Source organism: Molothrus ater, chromosome 2 (assembly GCF_012460135.2).
Source record: "Molothrus ater isolate BHLD 08-10-18 breed brown headed cowbird chromosome 2, BPBGC_Mater_1.1, whole genome shotgun sequence".
NCBI classification, from domain to species: Eukaryota; Metazoa; Chordata; class Aves; order Passeriformes; family Icteridae; genus Molothrus; species Molothrus ater.
The window spans coordinates 34780703-34793095 of record NC_050479.2 but is presented as its reverse complement, the minus strand read 5'-3'; positions in this window follow the sequence as shown (position 1 = coordinate 34793095).

Here is a 12393-nt window from a genome sequence, read left to right as displayed (position 1 = left end):
AACACTCTGATTTAATGTGCAAATTGGAAATTGTGCATTTCAGAAAATTACTGTGATTAGTAAAATATTTTAATTCAGTGCTTTAAAAACTTCAGTTCCAGATCTTTTCAAGAACAGTAAATAATAATATGGATCATTAAGTGTCAAGATCTTTGTCTAGGTGTTCCAGTTTGTTTTACAAAGAAAAACACAGACATTTTCTGGCCAGTAAGTGGGAAACTTAATTGGAAGGACAGTTCAGCCACATTCCCCAAGCTTTTTTTGACATTGTCACAGATTTGACTGTTCACTAACAAGATTAACATGGATTTCCCATAATCCTGAGAACAATTTTGCCTTGTATGCAAGTTTGGGGGGTGCTTTTTGTACACTGCCCACTTCTGGAAATTTTTGTGAAAGGTAACCATGAAAAGTTTCAATAGCACTGTAAGAATGCATTGAATTTTAAGCTAATTCAAGCTCTGTAAAATTTGATGAGCAGAAAATAGCTCAGCTCTTTGTACATGACATAAATTGTCATTCTTGCATTAGAAACAAATAAGTTACAGTGAATTACAAAAGACAAGAACCTGCTCCAGTAATGATTCTATGAATAAAGAGGGAAGTAAAGCACAGAATAAATTGTTTAGTTGCTTCTTCTTCAGCCCACATCATATGATTGCCTGCAAAGCTAGCTACTTCAATTAAACCACTTTCTGTGGCACAACTACTTGTCTGTCTGGATTCAAAATGTTTAAGTACATTTTCCTGAAATTTTACTCTGCAAAAAAAAAATAAAGGACAACATCATGTTGAATTGTTCTGTTTCAGCAGCTGTCCTGAAATGTTATAATCATGTAAGTTTTTAGTACAAGGTGTATCTCGTATTGTGTTTTATAGACAGAAAGAGTTTTTTTGTGCATGTGTGCAACCACATTTACATTGTATATAACATATTAGAAATAAAGCAAATAAAACACCCAGGTACCTCAAATATTTATTTTTAAAATGTTGCCCAAGATGAAAACAAAACATAGGGAATTACTTGCATTCAACAAAAAAAGCTCTCTTCCCCCATCCCTTAAAAAAAAAAAAGCCTTCCAATCATTAGAAACTCTACAAGAATGTCTACAGAGTGATCAAACACACAATTTAAGGAACAGGAAAGGTCTTGCCCCAGGTACTGATGATGATTCTAGCAAACAGGGTAGAAGAAGATTAACCATGCTCACTGTTAGAGGGTACTGGAGGCTTCCCTAATCACCCTTTGCCATCTGCCATTTTCCACCATTTTGCCATCCCTCTCCTCTCCTCTCCTCTCCTCTCCTCTCCTCTCCTCTCCTCTCCTCTCCTCTCCTCTCCTCTCCTCTCCTCTCCTCTCCTCTCCTCTCCTCTCCTCTCCTCTCCTCTCCTCTCCTCTCCTCTCCTCTCCTCTCCTCTCCTCTCCTCTCCTCTCCTCTCCTCTCCTCTCCTCTCCTCTCCTCTCCTCTCCTCTCCTCTCCTCTCCTCTCCTCTCCTCTCCTCTCCTCTCTCTCTCCTCTCCTCTCCTTCCCTTCCCATTTCCTGGATGATCACACAAACATGCATTCCATCTCTCAGAGCAGACTTCCACAAATTAGCAAATTTACCAGCCAGACAGGGAAAGGCCTGTTCAGTTCCCTACAGTGAAAAGAAGGGTAGACAGTAACATTCACATCTTCATTCTTATTTATTCAAAACTTGTCATGTTCTTCAAAGGCAAGAGTCCCTCAGATGCTCTATCTTGTTCCCTCATTATATCCCAAAGGAAGGGAATGGGTTTATGTGGTAGTCCAGACTAATTGAACAGTATTTCCTCAACAATGGAACAAACATAATGTATATTTCTTCCTCACACAATTTATGTGCTAGCTATAGCAGCACCAGGCCAATTTATATTGATAAATTGAATATCTGTATTGTTTGCTTTGTTTTTCATGTCTGATTTTCAGTGAGAGGAAGAATAGGAGGAAATAATGCTTTTGTTAAAACAAATAATGGAACTTACTGAAGCCAGTCTTCTACACTCCATATTTTTTTTTGCCATTGTTTTTTAACAATTGTGCTTTTAAATTTACTTGGAAATATGCTTTGCTCAACTATCAAAGGCATAATTTTGACCAGAAAATGGTTGCTTCTTTTGCAATAAACCTAGAATCTTAGAGTGTGTTTAACAAAGCTTTCAAAACCATTCTTGCTTTTTTTTTGTGTCGCTTACATTTTTACATTTACTAAACTTAGCCATGCAAAACATAGTTTATTTTGCTTTTCCCGTTTTGTGAAAACAATGCAAACTGCAAAGATGAAATTGGAGGGCCATGTTCATTAAATGCTTGAAAGACTGGATTATATAACTTCATTTTTTTTTTTAAAAGCTACACGGGCCTAAACTTGTCAAAATACCAAGGGCAAGAAGTCAGCATTTTCTGTCGGAAAAGAAGATATGACCCTAATTGACCTTTTGTCACTGCATATCTGAGTACAGATCTATCACTGACTAATCTAGCGGCCGAAACAGCAGTATTGTGCAACAAGATGCAATAATAACTCCTCCACTCCTGGAAATTCCTTGTAATCATTTCTTATGATTTGAGAGCTGAGTTATTGCCTACTGCATGGCTTGCTCCTGCCTGGTTTCTTGCTGGAAACTGCTGGCACAAGATTTTCTGGGTGGTGGGAGATAGCAGCTGTGCCCTGAGCAATGAGGGGTCCCTGCATGCATCCACACTTCCATATTGCAAGCTGGAGAGGAGCCCCAAACCTGCAACTTGAGAAGTTACATCTGTTTGGAGCTCCTCTCTCCTCCTTACTGGGGTGCATCAGGGCCAGAGGTGGAGGCAGAGGCCGAACCTATCTTCCCTTCATGCCCTGCAGCTCTGAAGGCAATGCTCTATCATAGGTTGCAGACAAAGGAGCCCTGTGTCCCTTCCCTAGTGAAATTACACTATTTATTTTTCAAATCAAAATCCCCTGGTTTAGTGATTGGTTTCATGTTTACCTGCTTTGTCTGGGGCTTTTGATTTCCTAGTCTTAGAAGATAATTGTGAAAAAGAAACAATATGAACCATATTAAAAAAATCTCCCTATATATATCTAGTCTGGCTAAAAATGTTGTCAGAAGATGGGTCAAACAATATCTTCACATTTCTTGTGTGAAGATATTGTGTGAAGTACTTGATATTATAATTGCATTGAATAAAAGAGAAAAAACAGTGTCTCAGGACTATTTATTACTCTTTCTTTCTCTCTGTTTTCTTTGTATCAGTATGCCCCAGTATCACCCTTTTTTGATAAATGTTTTCTTGTCCTACATTGGTCTACAAAAGTCTTCTGTTAAAAAGTAGCATTTATCACTGTATTCCTGGAAGGCTGCTAAAGGCAAGAGCATATTCAGCTTCAGATTTTTGATAAGAAAGCTAGATGGGTTGATAAATTGTAGGCAATAGGTCTTGCAGGGTCTACAGAGACAATGAGCTCTCTGCATTAACTCTCTGCACTGCTAGGAAGTTTTATAAGTAAGAGGAAGCATTTCAGCCCAACCCCCTTAAAGGATAAGACATCCCTGTGGCAGTTAGGAAGTGCCATCAGTACAGCTCTTAGCTAAAGAGGAGGTTAAAGCCACTAATTGTAAGATGGAGAGGGACATGCATGTGGCACAAAAAGCTCTGCTTTGTCCAGTGATTCTTTTAGTGCGATGAGGTTTATGGGAAAAGCATCAATCCCCTTTTTGGTGGGAATCTGCATCTCTGGGCTGTGGAGTCATATGTTGTGTTACCCCTTTACCCTTCTGAGCCAGCCAGTTTGGGAAAGGGATTTTTTTTTTTTCCTGCGAAAGAGCTGAGCTTCCAAAAAAAGGTGGGAACAGCATAGACAAATGCACCATAGTTTTTAGTGGGTATAACAGGCCCTTCTTACTAAAAAGAGCAGTGAGAGCCTGACTTCTACACACCCTGTGAATTCTTAAAATGTTGAGCTATAGGGTTAAGCAGGGAGAGGGAGAAGGAGAGGGGAAGCCCTGGTAAGATGAAGGGAAAATTTCAATTCTGCATGCACAAGGAGGCCTATTTAAAACTGTGCTTGGCCAACAATAACAATAAATAATGCTTTCCATCCAAAATTCTAAAGGATGGATTTTCAAGTATTCTATCTATCTCAACTTAAATGCATTCATATAGGCAGTGGGAAACCACAGCCACATACCAGCTTCCACAGGCATTGCCCAGTCTCCCTGCTATCCAAGAGAAGTACAGTCCAGCACAATAGAACCAGGCATACTGGTCTGCTAGGCAAACAAGCATATTTCCAATGCATTAAATTATCACAGACGAGATGAAACTAATCAATACAAGCAAAAGTTCATTTCTACTTTACAGTAAATCTTGCCATTAGCAATGGTGTTATGGTTAGAAAATGGATGTGTTTTGGGATTTCTCTCTTTAGGTAGTTCAGCTTTCATTTCCATATGAAAGACCCTTCATCCAGAGGTTATGAGGATGATTCAGCCTTACTGTGGGCCTACTAATACCTGCTCCACTTTTGATTGTGTTACCTTTGTGTATTGGGTTTGCCTGGGGTTTTTACATAATAAACAAGGAGACAACACCCCAAACAGCCCAGCTTCAGGTTTGTGTACGAATCAATAGAAAAGCAGAGTACAGCAAAACAGATGTTTTTGCTTCGTATCATATTCTGCAGATGTTGTTCATAAAGAAACTAAAGCTGAGTTGGGGAGTTACTTGTGCAATTTTCCCCCCATTCATTCCAAAATATTTGAACTTCAGTACAAAGAAAGGCAGTAAACAAAGGGTCTAGCAGATGGTTGATACTGGAGTTATCGCTCACGGTATCTCAGTGCGTGCTAATGTCTGCTGTCTCTTGCATGCTATTTTGCTGAAATAACAGGTGTTAGATCACAATCAACAGCACAAAGGATTCAAACACCCAGGTACTGGAGAAAATTTCCACATCAGAAAAGACTCGGGGGTTTCAAAACTAAAACAGGTAGCACAAGTGGTATGCTATAGATTAAAAACAAGAGGTAGAAGAAGCAGTCAGAAAAGAGTCTGTATTTCCTCTCAATTTTGATTACACAAGAACTGTGAAGTTATTCTATATCTTGGGTTGAAATCAATTAAGTCAGAATTGTTTTTAATGTTAGCACCCTGGCTGAGGTTCTCCTTCTGCTGCCATGGCACTCAGTGGGAGTAATGTCCTCAGCAGTAAACTCCAGGGAATGAGGACAAAGTGGGAGCATTTAAATGCCATAGCATTGACAAAGCTTGGACAATTGCGTGATGGGTTTCAATAGCACAACTTTACCTCAGATGTTATATATCAGCCTTTTATGGCAGCTTTTGGTTTGATGTGAATAGGTGTTTAAAGAGACCATGCGAAATATTTCGCAACACACCATGAATGTGCTTCCCTCTTAATGGGCTTGGTTGTATGTCAAGGAGGAATTTGGCATCATTTCCCCATATTCTGCCTGGTAGTTGGCAGAATCTGATATCTGTTGAATGCAGAAAGAAAATCCAGCTGATGTTTATACCCTGGCAAAATATTTTGACATGGTTCTTTGAAGATGGAGAATCAAACTAATTTGAAGACAGAGAACCTAAGTAACCTTTTGTTCCAGTGTTGATTATTCAGCAACAGGGAAACTGCTGTAAATTAAGTTACTCCTTTAAGAAAAGGAAGAGTAATTCTACTAGAAGCACACTTTTGAAAGTCATGGCTAGACTTGGTTATATAAGGTCTTTCTGTGATTTTGTACTTCAAGTACATTAACTGCATCACAGAGTCAGAAAATTTACAGCCAGTGCACTATAGACATCTTCCATTAGCTGTTATAATCCAAATTTTATTCCAGATATTGTTTGAGAATGTTGTGGTTTAACACCAGACAGCAACTAAGTACCATGCCGCCATTCACTAACACCTACACCCCACACCCCCCGATGGAGTGAGGGGGGTAAAACCTTTGAGATAAGATGAAATTAGTAGTTGATTTAAAATATGATGATGATAATGACAATAATAGAAATAATAAATGATAATAAATGAGCACAACAAAAAGAAAGATAGGAATAAAACCCAAAAAAGACAAGTGATGCACGGTGGGGTTGCTAAGCACCCACTGACCAATGCCCAGCCCAGCCCAGAACAGTGATTGGTCCCTATCAGCCAATTCCTCACAGTCAATATACTGAGCATGGCATTTCAGGGTATGGAATACCCCTTTGGCCAGTTCTGGTCAGCTGTCCTGGCCATGCTTCTTTCCAGCTTCCTGTGTACCTGCTCATGGGCAGAACATGGGAAACTTAAAAGTCCTTGACTTAGGCTAAACAAGGTAAACACTACTTAGAACAGCTAAAACATTGGTGTATTTTCAACATTATTCTCATGCTAAATCAAAACCACAGCACTGTACTAGCTACCAGGGAGAAAATTAACTCTATTGCAGCTGAAACCATGACAAAAAAAACCAAAAACCAGTCATTCCTATAGTTGAGCAGAGGGAAGGATCACCTACTTCTCTGCGCTGGCAAAGCTCTCTCTAATGCAGCCCAGGATGTCACTGGCCTTTTTTCCTTGCAAGGCTGCATTGCTGGCTCATGATCAGATTGTTCTGTACTAGCTTTGCCTTCCCTGCAGAGCTGCTTTCCAGTGGTCATCCCCAAGCTTATGCTGCTCCCCAGGTACAGGACTCTGCATTTCTTTTCGCTGAACTTCATGTTCCCATCGCCCTGTTTCTCTAGCCTTTTGAGATGACTGTCTAAAGGTACGCATTTTATTTTGCACAGGCAACACTTCTATGTCAATGGTTCCTCCACCCTTTGATCAGCACTGCTGTTAGAAGCAGTTCATTGTGGAGGGTGGTGGTTGATAACAACCATTGTTATAAGAACAGAATAATAAATTATTCTGTTTAGTCGGGGAGTATTTAAGGGAAAACAGTTATAAGATAAACATTGCAAAGAATGCACAGAATTATAGGCAACATCTATAGAGAGGAAAAACTGAAAAAGAAGCTAAAAAGGTGAGGAAAGGACAGCACACGTTGTAGTAAACGTAGTAAACTTAGCCCTCAAACAGTAGACAACAAATCTTTTTGGTGTCTTGATGTGATTTTACTCTTATGGCCTTAAAAGAAACATGAGTTGAAGATGAAATACAAATGCTCTGACATCATTCACACACTCTGTCAGCATTTACATTGGTGTTTGCAGCTCACTCTTTGAAGACAAAACGAAATTTTGCAAACAAAGTCAGCCTGAGGGGCAAAATGATTTAGCAAATCTAATAAAAATAAGTCCTCTAGGACACAGATAAGCTATTGGACCACACACCGGTGTAGAATGCATCTTACTAAGATCAGATGTGTTTCTGCTCTTGTAGTACTCTGACAATACAGTCAGCTGCCTCTGGGTACTTTGGAAAAATACCATGATCACAATGTCCTATGTTACTTTGAATAGAAGTTCAGTTTAATCCTTCAGCATATTGACTTTTAATTGCAAGAAGCCCTAAAGGTCCTTAGAGGCTAGATAAGCATCCAGATCATACTGAGGAGGCCTATAAAAAGTGTTAGAGAGCTGAAGACAACCTTGCTGGTCAGAAAAACTGGCACAGCAGGTCACAGTGTTTGATGAAGATAAAGGGGTTGATTTCCATAGCTACTTGCTTAAAAATCAATTCAATAACCAACATACATATCAAATATTCTTAAAATAGGATATTATTTTCTCTCTGGTTTCATAATGAGAATATTTTGAAGGAGTCGGTATTTCTTCCACCAAATCCTGTAAAATCACTCAAGATACTTTTATTCAAAACAGGTGATTCTCCATGGTGGAACATTCCCACCAAATACAATGAAATCTTCAGGTTTAAAAACTTTCATGTTGCTTATCTTTACTGTCCAGTGGGACATATACACAAGGGTATTATGTTTCCATTTCTGCCTGGCAAACTACTATATACAAGCCATATAACATGTGAAAGGATGTCAAAAGTCATCACAATGTCTTCTCTAGACAAATAATGAAAAAATAAGGCCAAAATAATCTTTCAGGTGTTTACAAATGAGAGAAAATGTGATCATTTTGTATAGTCTTACTTCTAACATTCTAAAAGGAGAGAACCATGTTTGCATTGCTATTCCGTATATAATATAGAGGAGTATAGCACACTCCAGACAACATTTTTTATTTCTGGCTCTCTAGTACTTATTTTCTTTTCCAAAGTCACCAGTAAAGAGATCTCACTGAAGAAATCATCATAGTGTCTGAAAATAGAATAGTCAGTTTAAGAAATTGAAAGCATATAGACCAAATTTCCACTGCCTATTCTAAGTTCAGATTAAAGCCTGAGTGCCCCCATAACAGTACCATATTAGTCTACTTGGAAGATTTTCTTCACCTTTTTTTATAAACCATATAATGGTAGAACAGGATAGCAAAACTTTTTTGTTTGATTCAGCACGAATAATTCTTATATTCTTGTTTCCCTTCATCACTGGAGTTTGGAGAGGTTCAAATATCCCTATGGACATGCAACAGTCTTACAGGCTCCCATACCATGAGCAATGAGCCTTCTTGCTCATTTGAAACTGCCATCATCTGAACACAAGATAAAAGAAATCTAAATGAGGGAAACTACAGAAAGATTCTTACTGGTGAGTCCATATACAATCAAGGGTGAGAGAGAACAAGTAACGACAAAAGGTAACAGCTGTCACTTGAATTAGACCCTACTGCTTCCTCCCTGGGACATTCAGGGGTGGGCAAGTCGAGCAAGCCCAGCTTTTTTGCTAAGCCAATATTATAACTTTAGACTGCAGAGAGAGGGCAGCTGTCACAGCCTCCCTTCACCACTTGCAGGACTGGTGATGCCCCTGTGCAGCAGGCTTTGTTTCAGAGCCCCTTTGCTGCTGGCTGGCTGGTGGTCACAGTCAGTGTGGTGCATACCACCAGATACCTCAGCTCTAGTACAGACATGGCCTCAGAGCTGGTCACCCTCCATTCCCTTCATAGTCAGTACAGAAAAACCACCACTTTCAGGGGACTATTAATTTAATCCTAAAGAAAATATAAATAGTGGAACAATCCCAAAGTCCTTCCTCTTTCTGCTGATATTAATGTATGCTCAGGACAATTAACTCATATGTGAGCATAGATTTAAACTGAGTTGGGATGAATTCTTCCTGAGGTTTCTTTTAGTGTAATATCCTTTTTCAGTGATGTCTGGGTGTTTCAGCGGGTACATATCTCACAGAATCAACAATTAAATGACAAAGGAAATTTCTTCCTTTAAACCAGGTGAGCAGTGCAGATGAGATTGAGCATCAAGCTGCAAGTATTTAAATGTAAGTATCTGAATGCAGAGAGATTGGATTTAATTGTACACACATAGGTATCTGGCATCATCAAAGATGCTCATAATGTTATTCCTGTTCTCCAATTTTCACACCAGACCTCACATTTTTTCAGCAAGGAGGAAATATTCTGTCTAACATCTAATAAAAAATGTCAGTAACTGCCCATGAGCTGCAGTAAGTTGGGTCTTTTGTAGCACTTTCACTTGATGTCCAGAGCAATGTTCTAAACAAACAGTGTGACATCCTCAGCAGTCTCTCCAAAAGCAAATTGGTATGAAAGCGTGACATCTATCTTGCTGAGTTGACCAAGTGTTGGTTGTCTCATATCCAGTCGAGAAGCTTGTCAAGTGATACCCCCATGGAAAGCAACAGTTATCTGTAGATAGCAGTCCACATCACCTGAGATACCCACCAGGCTGAATAACTTCCTGTTTTCTTTCCACTGACTACAGTGTAGCCAAAGCAGCCAGCTCCTCCCTGAATCTCCAAAAATTCTTCTTTCACTGCTTACTGTGGTTTGCTTTTTACACAGGAGGGACTGAAACCTTATGTGCTCAGGTTAAATACTTCTTGAAAATGGACCCTTATAAGCCAAAAGGCTATCAGAAGCTTCTAAGGAATATGTACATTGAATGTCTATAGTCATTGAACATATGTTTCATTCCCATACACAACAGCTACTCATTAAAGAGCATTTGCCTACACTCATAGGCAAAATAGAAAAGAAAGCATATGGAGATGTAAATTGCCCCAGGTCTGTCATCAGGTTCATTAGAAACAAAACTTTTTCCCAGTGGTCACATGAAAGAAGTTCCCAAGTAATCACATAGTGAATGTTTTGCTTCCATCCCATCTTCAAAGCATACCCTGGTGGTCCATTCATGGGTATGAGACAGTCTTTTTCTTCTACCCCCACTTAAAAGTCAGTCCTCCATTTCAACCAATAGTTTCCATGTGAAGATGGGATTTGCCATGGGGAGTGTTAGCAGAAAAATAAAACAAGTTTTGATTTTCCAATAAGATAACATGAAACCACATGGACAATTGTCCCTGTGAGATATTAAATGCAGATTGCTTTGATCTCAAGAAATAAGATACTATAATAATTGAATAAAATTCTCTGAAAAAAGAAAATAAATAATAGTAAATGGAAACATACCAAATATTAATATTTTTAATATGGATAGAGACATTCCGCATTAATTTTACTTGTGTTCTTTTGAGACAGAACTTTTCTGATCTGAGTTTTAAAAAATATTTTTATCTGAATGATTTATCCTTTCAAAGCTTTTATAACCATTCAGAAAATTTTAAGAGCTGAATATCTTATTTTATGAAGATATCTTTACATATGGCTATCTAAAACTAGGTCCATGACATCAGAACTGGAATACCATTCAAGTTTCTTAAAAGCATTGCTGGTCAAAACTAAGATCATTTTCTTGTTCAGTATAAATGATGTAGCTACTTCTGAGATTGATGCTGCACAAAATATACTTTAGATCACATTACAAAAAAAAGGAAAATAGAAAATTGTGTCTTGGTCATGTTAGGGCTCCAACAAAATTTGAATTCATATGAGTATGAATTCATATAAGGACTGTGCCTTGTACTATGTAAATTTTCCTAAACTGGCCAATTATAAATTTGTGAAAAATCATACATTCCTACCTCTCTGAAGCCTCATATACACTTTGAAAAGTCTTATGAATCTCACAACTAAATGGGATGCTGCTTGATCACAGAATCACAGAACCACTTAGTTGGAAAAGACCTCTAAAATCACCAAGTCCAGCACTAACCCAGCAGTACCAAGTTCTTCATTAAACCATGTTCCCAAGTGCCACAGAAGCACATTTTTTGAACACTTTCAGGTTTGGTGATTTCACCACTTCCCTGGGCAGCGTATTCCTATGTCTGGCCACCTTTATGGTGAAGAAATTTTTCTTAATATCCAATATAAGCCTTCTCTGGTCCAACTTGAGGTCACTTCCCCTTGTCCTTGAAGGATAGAGAAGAACACTTCTTGCGCTTCATATCCTTTAGCCGGCCATATGCATATAGCAAAAGGTTGGGGCCTCAGATTTCCTACTGCTCTCTAATATATCTACACCTCTTAACAAATCTGCCAGGGTAAAACCAGCAGCTTTTGAGTCTCAATATTTCTGCTGTGTTGTGAGGCTCCGAAGTCACTGGTCAAATGTGTTCCTCCACCCCCCTCTAGTGGGAGGTGCACACAGCAAGTGCTCCCTCCCTCTCTCGCTTCCCTCCCCACTTTGAAGAATAAAGGGCTGCTCTGCACACCTGGCAACCCCAGCTCTGCTTCAATGGGCTTGCTTTTGTGGGGACGCATGCATACATGTTCAATTTACCACATTTCTTTACCACATTCTCCATGTTCACATTAATTAGTTCTAAGCCACAAGGCTACATTGAAAGAATATTTAAACTGCAAAATTGCCCAGCAGTCCAATATTATGAAGTGCTCACATAAAGTTAATTCATCACTATATGAATATGTGTTTTGCCTAAGGATTGAAATTAAAGATCATAAGACTCCCACTTCATTAAAAATACAGGATGAACAGTGCTTGGACATGAATCAGTTTTGTGTCATGACTGAAGATCACTAGATCCTTTGGAGATGGGCACTGCATGAGGCAGATGAACAAAAGACATTGTGACAGAAGTCATTTAATGCTCCTAGAAAATCAGTTGCATCCTGTCTTTGACAGATTTTCTTTAAAATAATATAAATTCTACATTCTCACATTTTGGATGTGTGATTTTGAAATATTTTTTGCCTGGAAAATTGCTGAGCTTTTGCAGCAGCCACTAAGATAAATAGGAGCACTACCTTGAGCATACATGCTGCTACATAGTCTGAAAAATCAGACCTCGGGCATCTCGAATTAACACCCCAAATTAGCTGGCACTTTTCACAATTCCCTGTCTATAAAATGGGGAGAAAAATACCACAGGGACATTATGAAGATAAATTCATTAAGTTTTGTTAA